This window comes from Echinops telfairi, unplaced genomic scaffold (genome assembly GCF_000313985.2).
Source record: "Echinops telfairi isolate 266 unplaced genomic scaffold, ASM31398v2 ScPeMD7_18;HRSCAF=68, whole genome shotgun sequence".
Lineage (NCBI taxonomy): Eukaryota > Metazoa > Chordata > Mammalia > Afrosoricida > Tenrecidae > Echinops > Echinops telfairi.
The window spans coordinates 7,232,470-7,249,613 of NW_022103915.1; the positions used below are offsets into that span (position 1 = coordinate 7,232,470).

Below are 17,144 nucleotides of genomic sequence, written 5' to 3' on the forward strand. Positions count from 1 at the left end.
GGGCCGGGGGAGCTGGCCTTTGCCGGAGTCCTGGGCGAATTTGAGAAGGGAGCTCGGCCTTGCAGGCATCGTTCAAAGCTGGTTTTTCTGCTTTCGGCTGGCTCCCATCCCCCTTTCGGACTGTGCTGATGTCAGAGGATGTGAAGTCACTGCCCGGGGAAGGCATTGGGTGGGGTGCCGAGAGGCGGGCGCAGGGTGGCTGCTACATGCATGTCGCCCTGGCCCCGCACTGCCTTCTCAGCACCTGGCCCCAATTCTGGGGACCTCCCAAGTGGACAGGAAGCGCCGCCTGGAAGGATGGCCTCCCTCCGGGCCCCGGAGGGCGCCTGAGTAGCGTGCTCACCTTGGAGAGCTTGAACTCCATTGTGGGTGCTCGTCTCTGGGACGTGGGGATATTGTCATGCAGTAGCCTCTGGCATGGCCACTGGACTTTTGAATTTCGGGTGGCAACAAGTTTCCCACATCTGCTGCAAAGATCACTTTTCGATATTGTCAGTAGCACCTCTTCCCTGGTTTACACATCTCACCGCCAACATCCCCCTGAAAACGCAACCCCTCCCGTTGCAGGTGGGCAGATTAATTAGTGGACCCGCTGTCACCAAGGTGCTGTGTCGTTGGGTTTTTCACGTGCAGTGGGAGCGCTGTGCTCCCTTGCACCTGGCAGAGCCCGAATGTGGACAGGAACCCTCCAACAGATCCCGCTCACCGGCAGGCCCGGCTGGAAGAAGCACGGAGAAGGTTTCTGTTTGACTAATGGCCGGTGTGACTGAAATGCCGGCCCCAGCCCTCAGGTCCCAGGCTGTCCCCTGGGAAGATGAAGGTGGGCAAACACCCATCAGGCCTCCACCGCCATGCGCTCTGCACACCCTCCTTCATGCAGCTGGTGGATGGCGGGAGTGGCCTGTAGTGTAGAGAGCCCGGTGGCACTAGGGGTTGGGCGCTGAGCTGGTTGCCACAAGGTCGGCGGCTCAAACTCACCAGCTGCTATAAGGGAGAAAGACTGCTGGCTGCTCCCTCTCTAGGGTGACTGTGAGTCCTCATCAGCCTGACGGCAGTGGGTTTTTTCGTTGGTGTCTGCTGTGGGGGTGGCAAGGGGCCCCAGGATTGAACAAGTGTTGGCTACAGGTGGCCTTAAGGGGGTCTCAGGACTGGAGACCCCAGTGGGAGAAGAACATGTCTCTAGGTTTAAGTCAAACCATGACCGGCCTGCCAGCAGTGAGTTTTCTTCCCATTGAGATGGGTGTTTCTATACTCTGAAGCTTGCCTGCATACAAGCATCCTAGTTGGTTTGGGGTTGGCTGTTTGGCTTTTTGTTTGTTTGTTTTTGTTTTTCGGTTGGTGAGCTTTCTGACTTTATTAGACAGTTAGCATACTAGTCTTTTTTTTAAAAACTGTCTGTTCTGAAAAAGCATCCACTTGATTTTATCTTAAGCCACGTTGGTTTTGTTTGTTTTTTCTTTCCAAGCCTTCGACCTTATTAAGGTCAGTCAGGAGTGTCTGCTGTTGTCAGGTGATTGTGTCGGAGAAAGCAGTGGTGTACTCAGCTGAAAGGCGATTTTCAGAATGGGTCACCTATAGGAGCCTCACCTGACTGACTTCTAACTCAAAGGGTAGGAGGAACTTCTGATTTCACAGCTTTCAAAAAACTCCCTGCGCTCGAGTGGCTGCCGCCTCGTAGTGAGCCTACAGGACAATGTAGAACTGCCCCCTTGGGTCTGAGACTGTCACTCTCTACAGAAGTAGAAAGCCTCGTTTTTCTCCCAATGAGTAGCTGGTGATTTCGAACTGCTAGCCTTGCAGTTAGCAATCTAATGCATAACCACTGTGCCACCAGCTTGCAGGATACTTTACCAAGCCATAAGGACTTTGTGGAGCCAGCCCGTCAGTGCGAGGGTTATCGACCTTTGTTTGACAACTTGTGCTTTTCTCCGGCTTCGCTGTGGTGGAGCGTCCCATTCCGCAGCTGAGTGCCAGGCCTTGAGGATCTTGAAGGTTGACTTAGCTATCAGCCCCTGGCCCATGGAAAAGCTTGGGAGCAGGGCGGACGGGAGTGACTAAGAAGGGACAGAGCTGGTGAGCTCTGCCCATCACTCTGAGTGACACTCGGGGGACCATGTCTTGGGGTGGTGTGGGGGAAATCCTGCACAGAAAAGACGAAATAACTTGCCCATATGCAGTGCGGCCAGAATCCAAATCCAGACTGGTATTTGGGATCGTTCTGTAAAAACCCAGGGCCCACTGACCCATTTCACAAGTGTTTCCCTGGTCCACACCACCGAGCTCCAGGCAATGTCCTAACTTGAACCACAGCCTACTGGGGTGTGGGGGGAATCCAGGGAAGCAGATGCAGGCAGACCCTGCAGTAAAGTGACTGTCCCTACCAATTGCGTCATGTGAGTAGCAGACTTATGTTTGTACCATGTTGTGGTTTATTACAGGGCTCTGGTGGCATATTGCTTCCGCCTTGGCCTGCCAGCCACAGGTCAGCAGTTCAAAACCACCCGCTGCTCCAGGGAAGAAAGTCCGGGTCTTCTACTCTCATGAAGAGTTAGTCTCGGGATCCCCAGGGACAGTTCTGCCTTGTCTTACAGAGTTGAGTGGAAGAGGTAGTCTATTGCATGGGCAGTGGCATTCTGAAGAAGTCTAAAATATGTGAGAATGACCAAAACGTGGCACAGAGACACAAAGCAAAGGAAGCTTCGCCTGCTGTTGGGAAAATGGTGCCTTGCCAGTGCCGGGTTGCTGCAAACCTTCAATTTGTAGAAAACTCAGTGTCTGGGAACAGCATCACCGGTGGGGTGGATAGGATCATCAGGCTGATTAGTATTCCCAGTATTTCCCCGCAGTCAGCATTCCCCATCAGGATGGTTATTCTTTTCGGTAAAGTCTAGAACAGTCGAGTTGAAAGTTCAGAAAGTAGGTCTGGAACTGGGTCGAGCCAGTCACCTGGAGCCAGACAGCTGTGAATGTCACACCACCACTTCCATGGACAGACGGCGCTGTTTCCTCCTGCTGTCCTTGGGGTCTCGGTGAGTCGGAGCCGACACTGGCCCCACACGGCAGCTTTGTCAGTAAGTCCTGTGCTCCTGGCACTGCCCGAGACAACTGGTGGCCCACAGGGGTTCTTGTCTGTGCTGCCCACCACAGTAGCTTTGCCAGTGAGGACCCCAATTTTCTATTCTGCGTCCTTTTCATCACCCCTGTCACAGAAGGGACCGTTCCCGACCAGGGTTGGCAAACACTTTCTGCAGACAGTCAGAAGATACGTCGTTTGGGCTCTGTAGTGGAAGCCCCAGAGAGCAGGCGGGGCTGTTCCAGAACTCTCCATGGACAGAAATAGAAGGCACCCAATTTGGCCCATGGGCCATAGTCTGCCAGCTCCTAGTCCAGACCCTCTGGTGGCTTTTTGATGACCTGTTAGATTAATGACATCTACCCCAGGCTGACAGCCATAGTGTGCCCTTCCCTCCTCCTGTGCATGGTGCCAAGGCCCATGTGGCACTGAGAGCTGGGCCCTGGTCTCCCACCATGAGCACACCCTTGCCTCAGGAGGGGGTGGAGTCCGAGGATGAACCTGGCAGGGAGGGGAAGCCAGCCGCCCTGAGGCTTTCGCCCTCGACCTCAGGAAGAGGGGCAGCTGCTCCCCTGGTTCCCGACTTTAGCGATCAACCCTGTTGTGGAGTCTGTCTGTGAAAGAGGAAGCTGTGGCCCAATGGGGGCGGGAAAGCAAATTGTTCTTTTTCTGAAAACCCTTTTTCCTAGGAAGCGAAGGTCTCATTCCGGAGACACTGGCCTCCCCGTGAGCGTGTCTTGTGTCACTGACTCTTTGGAGGTCTTCCTCTTGCCGCTGAAACGTAGAATAAAACATGGGAGAGGCCAGGGTGGGAGTCGGGCCCCCTGACTCATGCTCTCAGGAGCCTGTGGCCCTGGGACTGTGTTGATAGCAGCATTGACAAGAGTAGCTCACAGTGCTGGGGGGAGAGGGGATGTCACTCTGGAACCCTCCTGCAAAGAGTGCAGACGGCCAGCCGGCTGCCCTGCATTCCCCTCGCTCCCAACAAGGAGAAGGAAAATGTCTCAGTGATGACCGAGGTGTGGCCTCCCCCAAGGATCCCCTGCCCTGTGAGCATCCCCTCAGTGGAAGGTGTGCACGTGGCTGGCCTCGGGGTGGCCTGGTAGCAGACCCTTCACCTTTACCGACCGGGGGTGGTTGGCTCTTCGATCGATCGTGGCATGAGGACAGTAACCAGAGCCACAGGCTGGTGTTCTGTGTCAGAGCACCTTGCGTAAACAGCCTTCCCGGGACCCCGGTGTCACCTCAGCTCAGGTGGCTTCTGATCACTTCTGCCTGGCCACCGAGGTCGAGTCCCTAGAAAGCTTAGTGACGGGCTGTTTGAGCGTGTGCAGGAGCAGGGGACACAGTGTGAGTCAGGGAAAGGCTGTGCTGTCTTGCTGAACATGTGCACCAAGACACGCAGGCTCCCGTTCATCCCTGGGGGTTCCTGATCGCCCAGGTCCCACACAGTGTTGCCAGAGACCTTTGGGGCTTGGCCTTCTGTAGTGCAGAATTGGTCTGTCCATTTCCACTCACCTGCCTTGGTTGCCTGGCCACTGCCCATGGACCTCTTGTTTCTACCTTCAGGTTTTCTTTTCCGTTGTGGGCATGCCAGTTTAAGCCTTTGGCGATGGGAGGGTGGGGTGGGGGTATAGGGGGGCGGCAGAGACAGAAAGCCAGGGTGCTGTTTGAAACATATCTCTGGGTCCAGCTGGCAGGGTAATTGCACGGCATGTGGGTTTCATCTCCCTGCCCCATGCAATCTGTAGTGTGCACTTGTGAGCACCATTTCATTGGCTCCTGCCAGCCCTACTGCCTGGGGGTGTAAGCAGGGCAGAGATGACGCTCCTGGTCACCCAGGGCTCCATGCTCGGTGGGAGGGCGGCCTCCACGGGGCCTGCCCCCAAGATTTCTATTCTCCTTAATGCTTTGGTCTGTCAGGCATAGTGTCCATGTTTTCTTTGGGAAGAGGAAGGGTCTCCTTGCCCAGGGCCACAGAGCTGGGAGAGACGCAGCAGGAGCCCTGGACTCAGCCAAGTAGCAGGAGCAGGGAGTCTCTTGGCTATGTAATTACTTGATGGGTCAGAAGTTATGTCCCAAACACACAGGAGTCCGGGCCCAGCCAGTGTGCATTGGCCACTTTCTGTCAAGTGGAATATATCCTAGGGCCCTTGTTCAAGGCCCAGCAGGGGTTCAAAGGGCCCTGTGTGGGGCCTGATCCAGACCCTCCCGAGTGTAGAAGGAAGCTTGCTTCCTGAAGTTCCTATCACCTCCCCAAGTTGTGAGCATTCTGAGGACGGTCCAATTCAATGTGCCATCTCTCATGGCCTCTGGCGTCCTCCCTGGCGTGTGAGCTGGGGGTCAGTGCTGGGGTCTGGGCAGCCATGCAGTAGCAGTGTCAAGAGCATAGGAACCGGTGCATGGTCCGGACAGGAAGTCCTCTGTCCTGCGGTCAGATTGGAATGATCACCCCCAGGCGTAGACACATGGAGAGGCTCAAGGAGTATGATCAATCAGTTCTCTCACTAATGTCATCACCGTTAACTGCCGGCAAGTCAGCCTCCAAGTCATGGTGACGCCAACCACAGAGGGACAGGACCCTTGTGCCCCCACTGCATTTCCCTTGGCTGTTGTTTCAGAAGTAGATGGCCAGGCCTCCCTCTCTCTGCCCTCTCGTAACCGGGAAGCCCCACTGAAAGCTGCCCGACATCCCAGCAGCATGCCGGCCTCCACTGACCGTGCTCGGGTGGAGTGTGCCTGGGTCTCCTGCACAGAGGCGAGAATTCCACCCCTACACCCTCTGCCCCCTAACGTGTTTGCGGGGCAAAGCTTTCACTTTCAATCCTGGAGAGCCCACGACTGAAGATACACCCGACAAACCAGAAGATACAAGTGGCGTCTGATTTGTTTTAGGCCCTGGAGTTACTCAAATCAAAACCGTGGTAGTTTTTAAGAGAGCCTAACGAGATGTGGCAATCAAATGCAGTGAGTGAATCTAGATCAGATCATCAGGCTTAAAAAACAAGTTAGCAAAGACGTTCTTGGGATGGTTGGGGAAGTTCCGTACAGAGTGCTATTGGGAGCAATGGAATGATAGCCCCCAATTATAGGTGCAATAAAAGTGTCATTGCACAGGGGCCTGTCCTTGTCCTCAGCGAATGAGCTTACGGTGGACAAGGGCACTGTAGCCACTGCTTTGGAGCTCTCCTCGCATGGCTGTAAAACAAACACACGCCAGTGTGCACGGTTGGCTGCCTAGTCTCGAGAAGCCGACCTATAGGTGTTGGCTCCTCTTCCAAAGATTTCAGCTTTGTCATGACGCTGGAGGGGGATTAAACGTCCCGGGTTAGAAAGAGTGTGCAGAGAAAAGATAAGAACTTCTGACATGGTGAGAAATGGTCTTTAGCGCTTGCGGTTTGGCTCTTCCCATCTCCTCTGTCTGTTATCTTGTGACTAGTTGGTGGCTGTCAGTGGGGTCAGCGGAGGGCAGGCTGGGCTGGGAAGACCCTGCAGCTGGCACCCTGGCTCCTGGCAGCCCCAGACTCAGTGCTGAGCCCTGCCACCCAGCACGTCCCCTCCTTGCCTGACTCACGAGGGCTCCGCAGGCTGGTTTTTGCTGACCAAACGGTCAGCCCTTCAAGGCATGTATGTGCCCTTTTTGATAGTTAGCATGAGCATTGGTCTTCTTAAATTGTAACAGCTTTAAGGTGCACAGTGAGAGAACACCAAGGTTTCCTCTCTGAGCTGGAGTGGCAGCTGCTCAGATGTTACTTGGGGGCAGGACCTTGGGGGCTCCCTGCCCTGCCACCAGTTAGCTGGCCATCTCTGGGCACTGCCCACTTACTTACCTGTGTGCCTGCAAATGGAGCACAGAGTGGTGATGGGAATGCAGCCAACCTCTGCAGGTGTTGTGAGGGGTCAGTGAGTGAAAGCGTGCCATGTGCTTGGACTGGTGGCCTGGAGTGTGGTAGAACTCGCCACATGGGGTGGGCACACCTCCCTATGTCACATGTGGTCCTTGAAAGCCAGAGTCTTCGCTGTGGTTCCATTTCTTTTTCCATAACTGTATTGTCCATGCAGGTTTAGTTTGATTTTTTTTTTTTTTTTTGTAGTTTGTACTGTGAATTAGGGAGGAATTTATATGCCAGGTCATCCGTCATTCATCATCTTTGCATCCAACAAGTTATCAAGCCTCCTGATCGCTTGTCCGCCCTCCCCCCTGATTGCTTGCCCTCTCCCCTTTGTGGCCCATCTCCCTCTTGTAGGACATAATGTTCCCCTTCACGGAAGTTAGCACCTGTCTCTGCTCTAACCTATGGTTTTGTCCCTTCCCCTCCCTGCCACCCCTGATACTGGCAGTCTGTCTTTTGTGATGGGTCATGTCCTCCCAATCCATCAACGTCACGTGAGGTGTGTCACAATTCCCCCGTTTGTCGTTAAGGATGGCTAGTGCCCATTGCGCACACGGGTGTGTGCACACCTGCTCACGTGCTGCCCCCTAGGTCTGTAGGGTATTTCCCAAGTAGCATATTGCTGGGTCTTGTGCTCTTTCTAGTCCACAAGCTATTGGGAACCCCAGTACCTGTCTCTCAACTAGCTCTGCATTAGGCCACCTGGAGGAGAGGGGGCTGGTTCCTTGGATTGTGGATCAAATTACTTGAGAGGATCCCAGGCTCGCTCTGCAGCTTCTCACAGAACTGGTGTGGTCCAACCCTCCCCACCCGCCCCTCCCCTCCCGGCCCCAGGGTCCAGCCTAGGAAGTGTGGTGTACAAGAGAGCAGCGTGGTCAGTCAGGAATCAGTCTGGAGAGACACAGACACTTCATGAAACAAAACTGTCCTATGGCAGGCGCTTGTTTTCCGACATGCCTTCCACGGAAGTGTGTGCACTTCGGGAGGCTAAGACCCTCGATGTGATGAATGGACATGGGGCTGCAACAGTGGATTCAAATGTAGCAATCCGGAGGCTGGCACAGGACCGGGCACCCACTTGACAGCATCTAACAGCAACCCTTCCGCAAAGGGCCCGCTCATTGGTTTACACCACGTCAAACTCAGCACGCAGCATCCCCATGGACTCTGAGAAGCACTTTCCTCATCAATGTGCATGAGTGTGAGGGATGAAACAAAGCCTAAAAGGGCGAGGTCATGACTCTTGGGTGCAGGGTGGGGTAAGTTTCCCCAGTGAAATCCTCATAGGATAGCCTCTTGCCACCCCCGAAGAATGTGCAAGTGTGTTGTCGCGGTGGGAAAAAATCCCGCAACACAGCTTCCCTGGCCTTTGTTCACCAACAGCAGCTTCCCGTTTTCTTAAAACTTCTTCCCAATAAGCCTCCGTGATCTTCCCGTGTCCTTTGAGAAGACCCATCACGATTTCCCTTTGGGAATCCTCCCCAAAGCAGTCACCGTGACACTCCGAGCTGACCTCTCTGCCTTGAAGTCTGCTTGCCCACAGACTGCCCGGGCGCACGGTCTTGATCCCTCCCTCCTTCTGAAGGTGCCCCGCGGAGACCATGACACACGTGTCTGACTGTGAACTAGTCTGCAGCTACCCGTGGCTCGCAGAGATGTGTTTGGACACATTTTGTTGTCATGAACCAGCGTGTTCCTGGACCGGGGCCCTAGTCACAGTGCTTACTCACATACTCCCCAAGTCCGGCCTTTAACTGTTTCAGAGTTTTAAAGTCAAGTTGAGGAGGATTGCTAATGTTCAGAAATTAGAGCATCTGCAATTAGTCCCACTTCCTTGGCCCACTCACTGCATCGAGTCCATTCTAATTCACAGTGACCCTATAGGACAGGGCAGAACAGCCCCTGTGGATTTCCAAGACTGTCACTCCGTCCAGGAGTAGAAGACCTTATCTTGCTCTCTCTCGGTGGCTGGCGGTTTCAAACTGCTGACCTTGCAGTTGGCAGCCCAGTTGCTTACCCAGTGCACCAGCAGGGCTCCTGCTAGTTGTTTTTAATGCACAGGTTGCTTTTTGATGCTCAGCTCTTTGACCCAAGGTGACGTTCAGTCTCAACACATTAAGCCTCCACCTTCCTTCCTTGTGCAGGGATATATCTTACTGTTTTATACGGTAGCATTGTGGTGTTTATAACAGAATTTGTCGTGTCGACCCTGTTTTGTTTTTTATGGTTTCAGTCAGTGGGTCTCCTTGTCATTGATGGATGTGAACTGGTTCTTAGGCACCTGCAGCTTTGTCTGCTGGTTGTGTTACTTATGAGCAATGGATTTCCATTTATGAAATGATGAAAGCAGGGATGCGTGCAGGCTCGGCTTGTCCTACATTGCTTGGTAGGCTCCCAGGGAGGAGAGATGGGGGTGGGGCCACACATGCATGTTTGTAGACGACTTGGGGGCATCTACAAATGGGAGCGTCCTGCTCCAAGCAGAGGCTTCACGGGGCCCTCCCCCTGCCATGGGAGTAGTACAGGGCTCAGAGGGGTGGTCTGTGGAGCCAGCTGGGGTTTCAGGGTTCTGCCAGGTCAGAAATGTCTTTATAGGATTTCCAGAAAACTCGTTGCCTCCATGACTGTACTGACATCTGTCCCGGTGTGTCAAAGGCAGTGGCAGCCGAGACGGCACCTTTCCCAGAGCAACCAGCAAGTGGCCTCTGTGGGCCCCTGGGCATGCTGTCACCCTGCAGAGCAAGTGCCCGTGTGACCCAGGCTGTCCTTGATGATGAGGGAGCTGTGCCCTCTGGTTGGACTAAACCTCAGCTCTTGCGTCACAAAGTCTCTAAGTTACAGGGCCGTGTTCATATGAACACCATCACCCCACCCGACCCCTTCGCGTGCTGGAGTGCCAGCATGGTCTCAATGTCATGGGCCTGGGAGCTTGTCCCAGCAGAGAGCTCCACCAGCCAGGTGGACGGTTTGCAGGAACGTCATACTCACTTGAGGGGGAAAACAGCCCCGTGGTTATTAATTTGGGGCAAACTTGGGTTTTTGGTTTGTTTGTTTGTTTGTTTGTTTAACAAGTCAGGAGTTGCACTGCGTCATGCCTGTGGAGTGAACTCTGGAGAGCTCTCGTCTGCCCCGTGACACCCTCCCCCAGTGACGGAGCACCGCTGATGAGACCGGGCGTCGTGATGCTAATGGGTGTCCTTCTGTGGGTCTGAGTTGGCATAGTTCCATGAGGCAGTACTTTGCAGGTGGTCAATGAATGACATCACAGCTTCTCACAGGTGGCGAACAAAGCTGATCAGAGTGGACCTTCATGTCAGAGAGACGATGGTTGATAGGTTTCAGATTCCACAGTACAACCTAACCTTTAAGGAACTCTTCTTACTTGTTGGATTTGGGTGTCAAACCACCCAAGAATTTCAAGAAAAGGCCTTTCCAGACTCCGTGCATCTGTGTGGGGCTCAGCGTGTTTTTTCCCCCATACACTTCAAGCCTCACAGCGTACCACAGTGGGCACACTGTCTTTCTCCTTTTCCGAATTAGTCCAGCACCGTTAACAAGAACTGATGCCCCCTAACCTCAGGCCCCCTTCCTTCCGCTCCCCCCGCAGCCCGTGTCATCACTAATAAGCGGTGGTCTCTGTTAGAAAGAGGGGGCTCCATCTGCTTGTCTTCTGTGAAGTCCGACGGCCAAGAGACCTGGGGAGATGTCAGACCCCACTCTTCTTGATCATGGCTCTTTTTCCTCTCTTGAATAGAGAAACTAAAATTATGCATATTATTTTAAGTGAAATTGACCTAGTCTTGCTATTTTATGTAATAATAAGCAATATTCTTGGAAATTGAGCAATTAGCATTTTCAAAGTAAAGTTTAAAAGTAACTACTTTTAAAATTCTCTGATATAGTCACTATTGATCAATGTAACTGTGCCCCACCTCCTCCCCCACCCCGAATCCGAAGCTCTCTAGAGACCTCAGTGCTTCCAGGGTGTAAAGGGATCTTAAGACCAAGTTGGTGGTGGAGGGGGGACCATGGGTCCTAGAGGTCGCCTAGAAGAGCCTGTTGTGACCCTGGCTCCATTTCACCTCTCCTCGCTTCTCATGGAGGGGGCTGAGTTCTCACGCACCGGACCCCCTCCCCATTACTGAAGTCCCTGAAACCAAACATTTAGTCAGCTACTGCTGTCGGGTGGGGGGAGCACAGTGTGCAAGGTTGCCTCTGTACCCGTCATCTGCAGCCCCCCAAGTAGGCGGTAAGGTAGCCCTCAGGACCGTGAGTCCATCACCTCAGCCTGATGACCTCCACACCACCCCACCCCACCCCACCCCTGCTTCCATCTGACAAAGCCATGTTTATTTTTAAAGCATTTCTATTCCTTGAACAGGGATTTGCTCGTTCTCTTCCCTGAAGAAGCCCCAGTGTTCTTCAGAAAGTCTTCTTATGTCAGAGCCCGAAGCTGCTCCCACTTCTCGTCCCAGGCCCCAGGGTGCATGCCACAGAAGCCCACCAGCCCCTCCCGCCCCAGTCCACGGTTCCGACCCCTCCTCCCCCAGACCCCATCCTCATCCTCTTGGTAGGTAGTGCCAATGGGAAAGGATGAAGAAGGGGCCAGCCCCTCTGTCCCCAGAGACAGCCCTGTTTCTGCATCAGACCCATCTATTTATGACCCCAAACGCCTGCCTGCACAGGCTGATCGGATCTGTGGTTTCCCTGTGTTTGTTACCTGGAAGTCTTTTCCATTTGCCTTCTGGTTTTATTCCGAAAGTGAACTGCGTGTGTCAGGAAAACCCCCTTCCTGCGTGGGGCGTGCGCACGCGCGCGTGTGCACACACGCTGCTGTGCCTCCCCTTCATCAGCTGGGCCTGCGTGGGCCTGTCATCTTGTCCAGGATCTTGGCATGGGTGCGCATGTGGGTGTGGTGGTTTTGCCTCAGGGCAACAGCTATGTACATACCAGGGGGGCTCACAAAGTTTGTGGAGAAATGGGATGAAACGATCATGGAATTCTCCCACAAACTTTTTAAGGCCCACCCCCGCCCGCACACATACACACATACACAGATACACACACACACACACACACACACACACACATCCTTATTTTTATTACCGTGGTAAAATATTACCATTTTTAAGTGTCCCATCCGGTGTTGTTAGAGTCGCTGTGTGCACTGTCACCACAATTTGTTGCCAACATGTCTAGTTCACCCCACGCAGGAAGTCTGCACGCCGTCGCCGTCAGCAGCAGAGGCCACTCCTTTGCCCGGGCCCCCACCCCCACCGTAGTTTCCACGCAGCTCCTCCCCACCTCTCTGCTGTGGCCTGTTCCAGATGGTTCCTGTGAGCAGCTGAGCACATTGTGTGTGTCACTGGGCGTGAGGGTGCCTTCAGGGTTCACTGTGCCGTAGCATTTCATCAGGACCTCATGCTTCCCATCTGGATCTGTGCGCCACGTTTCGTCTTTTTGTCCGCATCGCTGGGCACTGAGCGGTTCCCACCACCTCTCAGCTCCCGTGGACAGTGCTGCCCTGAGCCTGGCGTGCACGTCTCTGGGTGCACACCCAGGAGGGAGGGGGCGGGTCACGTGACGGCTCTGCAGTTCGCTTTTTGAGGAACTAACAAATTCTTCCACAGCGGCTGCACCATTTCACATTCGTGACCTGGAGCTGTTTATGACCGAAAGCCAGGCATACGAGCCAGGGGAATTTGGAAAAATCAAGTTGAAATACTGCCTTGATCTTTTCTCTGACATGTTACTGAATGCAGCCACCCTTAACTTGATAATCATATTTAATGAAAAAACTTGGTGTTAGCTCTGCTTATATATTGTGGGAAATAAAACAAAACAGAAAACTTACATTAGGTTCTAAAATTAGTACCTTTTTGAAAAATTTATTTTCAACTAATTTCTCAAAATGGGAATACAAACCCCTCCTTTAAAAAAACATAATTATAATTTTTGATCATTTTATTAGGGGCTCATACAACTCTTACCACAATACATATATACATCAATTGTGTAAAGCACATTTGTACATTCATTGCCCTCATCATTCCCAAAACATCTGCTCTCCACCTAAGCCCCTGGCATCAGCTTCTCATTTTTTTTCTTCTCTCCCCGCTCCCCCCTCCTTCATGAACCCTTGATAATTTATAAATTATTATTTTGTCATATCTTGCCCTGTTTGCTGTCTCCCCTCACCCACTCTTCTGCTGTCCATCCCCCAGGGAGGAGGTCACATGTAGATCCTTGTAATTGGTTCCCCCCTTCTAACCCACCCTCCCTCTACCCTCCCAGCATTGCCACTCACACCACTGGTCCTGAAGGGATCATCCACCCTGGATTCCTTGTGTTTCCAGCTCCCATCTGTTCCAGTGTACATCCTCTGGTCTAGCCAATAATAACAATAATTTGCAAATAAAACGAAAATTTATCTTAGGAGATAAAGCCAGGAAGAGTTTTAGTTTTATTCACCTCTCACCATCCTGGAAGAGCGAATGAGAGGCCCAGTTGCTGGCTTCAGAACTCTCGCCCTTGCGGCTCGCTGGCTGCTGTGCCCACCTTGACTTCTCAGGGCTTGAGGCCTGGGCCTGAGGCGGTGTTTGGTGTCAGCGACAGTGCCTGGCCATTGAGTGTGTTCATTTAAACGTGCCCCATTCTTCCCCAGAGGAGACCAGGGCTGAGCATGGTCAGAGAGTTAAGTCACCGCCTTCCTGGCACCTTGGATCCACTACTGGTTTTCAAGGGAATGAGAAGGTTTTTAAGCTCTCACTGCAGCCCAGGGGCATGGGAAACCCACCCTGAGAAGGGCCTATTTCTCCTCTCAGTGTATTGTCCTCGGTCTAGGGACACCACGCCCCGCCACACTTGACAGGCAGCCCGCCAAGTGGTTTGTTGTTGAGAATCTAATCATCCCTGATCTTTAAAAAAAAAAAATGTTAGCCATAGATGTGATGTAGAAGAAGCCCTTCTATTGCTTTCCGACAAAGGTTTTCCTTAAATTTGTACTTGGTGCCAGTGTCAAGTTTATGAGCCCCTGAACTTTTTCACTTCCCTCCCTCTCCTCCTCACTCTCCCCCCACCCAGAAAGGGCCCCCATCATATTTCCTCTCGTTTATTTTCCATAAGTAAATCAGCTCGCCAGGCCCGCCAGCGTCCTTTATGGGAACTTATTGGAAAAATACCAGAGCCGTGAGCACCCCCTCTGCCTTCCCCACCTCCGTTCTAGACGGTGCGTGAGCATCACTACATGGTAACTTCTACGATACGACCTTAAATGTTCGGTGCTTCATTTTCACTCGAGTCGCAACAGTCATCAATGAGCACACATTGTGTTACCTCCTGAGATTGGAAAAGTAACTTTTGTGGAGGGAGGGAGGGAGGGAGTGTGTGTGTGTGTGTGTGTGTGTGTGTTGTGTGTACCTCCTTAGATTGGAAAAGTAGCTTTTGTGGAGGGTGTATGTGTGTGTGTGTATGTGTGTGTGTAGCATATGTACGCATCTGTCCATCCGCCCCCAATACCAACCTATAAAAGCCGCTAAGCTGGTCTTAGAATCAGTCCTGTCAGCTAATGTAATTTATGGGCATAAACATATGTTTCATTGAGCTGTTTCTCTCATTATTAAAGGTGGGGGACACAGCGAATGGAGTGTCAGGTAAATTTGCAGACCCCCAAAGTCCTTTGAGCATGACAGGTCACATTACGCTCCAAGAGGCATACAGGGAGCTGGGAGGAGCAAGTTCAATAAGGAGTTCCTTGGCAGGAAACGAGGCGGTGGGTGGGGGGTGGGGGTGGGGTTGTGTATCAGCCAGTTAAGAACCTAACGGTGGCATCCATAGTAACTGGAAATGCTGCCCGTGTAAATATTTATACCAATTAGGAGTGCTGGCGAGCCAGCCGCTCAAGAGCTAATGCAATTAAAGCAGCAGCCAACAGGACCGATTTCCTGCAGATTACCTGGGACACCAAGCACGTTCCCGCCATGCCTTTCGGCCCGTGTTTTTCAAAACGGCAGCCTTGAGAAGGCTGGGTGCAGCAGGGCCTGGTGAGGCCTAGGAGCTTGGGTGCTGGTCATTAGTGCCCAGGGACCTTTTTCATCTTCAAAGCCCTTTGCAAGTGTTAATTAACCCTCCTCTTCCCAGGAGGTCTCTGGCAGGTGTTATTAGCCCCACTTTTACAGTGTGGCAACCGAAGCTGAGAGGTCCTTTGCCTCTCTGAGGTCCCAGGGGACTGGGTGACAGAGATCAAGGGGCCTCGCCAGCTGGTGGTGGCACTGGGCTGCCCTGGCAGCCAGGTTCCTTTATCTGCGATTTCCCCCCATGTGCTCCTCCGTGGAGAGTGCAGTGCTGCTGAAAGCAGGCTGGCTGATCTGATGAGTGTCGTCTAGAAAAACAAGAGATGCAGATTCTGGGTCACGAAGGTAAGGCTGCACTGCGGTTTGTGGTTTGGGGCGAAACTAACACAGCGCAACTTCGAACCTTCTCACTCGGCCTGCAAACTCCCCCGGAGGGGGTGAGGCTGTCACCTGTTGTCCTCCCAGCTGAAGGGCCTTTCCTCATCCGGGGCCTCCCTGCTCCACAGGTTCAGGTTGGTTGATACAGAGGTCCGAGGAGCCCCTCCTAGAGGCAGTCCACAGTCCGAGACCTTCTCTGCTGGGGCGCTCCCTCCCTCTGCAGGTGGCTGTTTGAGTGCAAGAGAAGCAGAAAGGAAGCAGAAAGACCTTTCAAGGGCATAGCCAACTCCAGTGATGTTTACATGATAGTAAAACTGATGATAATGATCGGTGAACTCCTGCTCCTGATCTCAGTAAAGCTCCGCAGAGGCTTCCTTCCTCTGTCTTCTCTTTTCCGCACTGTTTGTGGCCCTCGCCTCCTGCTGCTCCTCCCTGAGAGTCCTCTTTCCCTGCTCTGGCACTGCCTTCCTCAGGGTCCTGCCCCAGAACCTGCTGAGAGCCCTCTTCGCTGAAGACGGCAGCCAACACTCTGCTTTCCGGCAGACCTGGTGGTGCCGCCAGGCAAGCCCTGCACTGCTAACCACAGGCTGGCGGTTCACAACCACCCCACCGCTCCACAGGGGAAAGACGAGGCTGCCTGCTCCCATAGGAGGCTTATAACCTGGAGACCCTGGATAGGCTCAGTACAAGATGGACTTGACGGCAGTGGGTTTTCTGACCCTACACTCTGGAAATGAGCAGTGCCAACCACACGGTGACACTGCCTGAAACACCGCAGAGCTGGCTCACGCCACAAAGGCGCCCTCACCAAAGGCAGGTCGTTGGTCTAAGCACCGCATAACACCCTTACAGGGTGCCCCTAACCCAGAAAGGAGGTCAGCGTTGGTTTTGACTTTCTGACTTTGTTTCACCCCAACACCAAAATCCACAAACCGCCAGTCTCAGGTTGGCCCGGTGCCAAGCGCCTCTGGGCCATTGTTGGCTGGGCTTTGTGCTGGGTTGGGGGGGGCGGGGGCAGGAAAAGGACAGCTGGTGGGGGGGGGGCTCCATAAGCCAGGGGGTGGTCCTGAAATGCAGTTGAGGGGGTTGGGGATCTGGGAGCACGGGGTGTGCGGTGGTGAGAACAACCCTGGAAAGGATGTCCTGGATTCACCGAGGAGTGTCTCTGTGCATTGGATGGGGGAAGTCTTCAAGGTTGGTGTGTGTCTGAGCCGTGGTGTGGCTGTAATACAGGGGGCAGGGGTGAGGCAGCACCTGAGGATTGAGTGTTGCCCTCATCAAGCCCAGGCCTCTGTGTCTGCCTGTGCCTTTGCAGTTGTTGCTGCTGTTAGCTGGTCACCTGGCTGGAACCTGGTAGGCTAGAGGCCAAGGTTATGGATATGGCTTTGACTCTGGGCATAGAGCCACCTCCCTCCCTAGTGCTCACACCCAGTCTCGGTGCTCCTTGCTGTGCCTGCGTCTCTCCACGGGCCGAGGGACCCAGGAACACAGGCCTGGTGGGGCCCAGTTGCTCCCCCAGCATCACCAGATGGGACCTTTCATCCCTAACTGGCCTGCCTTTGGTGAGGGCACCTCTGTGGCATGAGCCAGCTCTGTGGTTGAGTTAGTTAATTGTGCCAGCCTGGCTGATAATCACATGTGGGTCTGGTTGAAAGGCAGAGGGATAAATGGGTGGTGAAGCCTCGCCTTTCTAGTTCTCGGGTCTCTTGTTTTGTGATGGTTGCATCG

The 17,144-nt window shown here is 53.4% G+C and overlaps 1 protein-coding gene across 5 annotated transcripts in view; it reads left to right on the top strand.

Moving 5' to 3' along the window:
• PPP2R5C (protein phosphatase 2 regulatory subunit B'gamma) overlaps nt 1-17,144 on the top strand; it is a 176,206-nt gene that overhangs the window by 83,007 nt on the left and 76,055 nt on the right. The gene's annotated exons all lie outside the window — the stretch shown is intronic.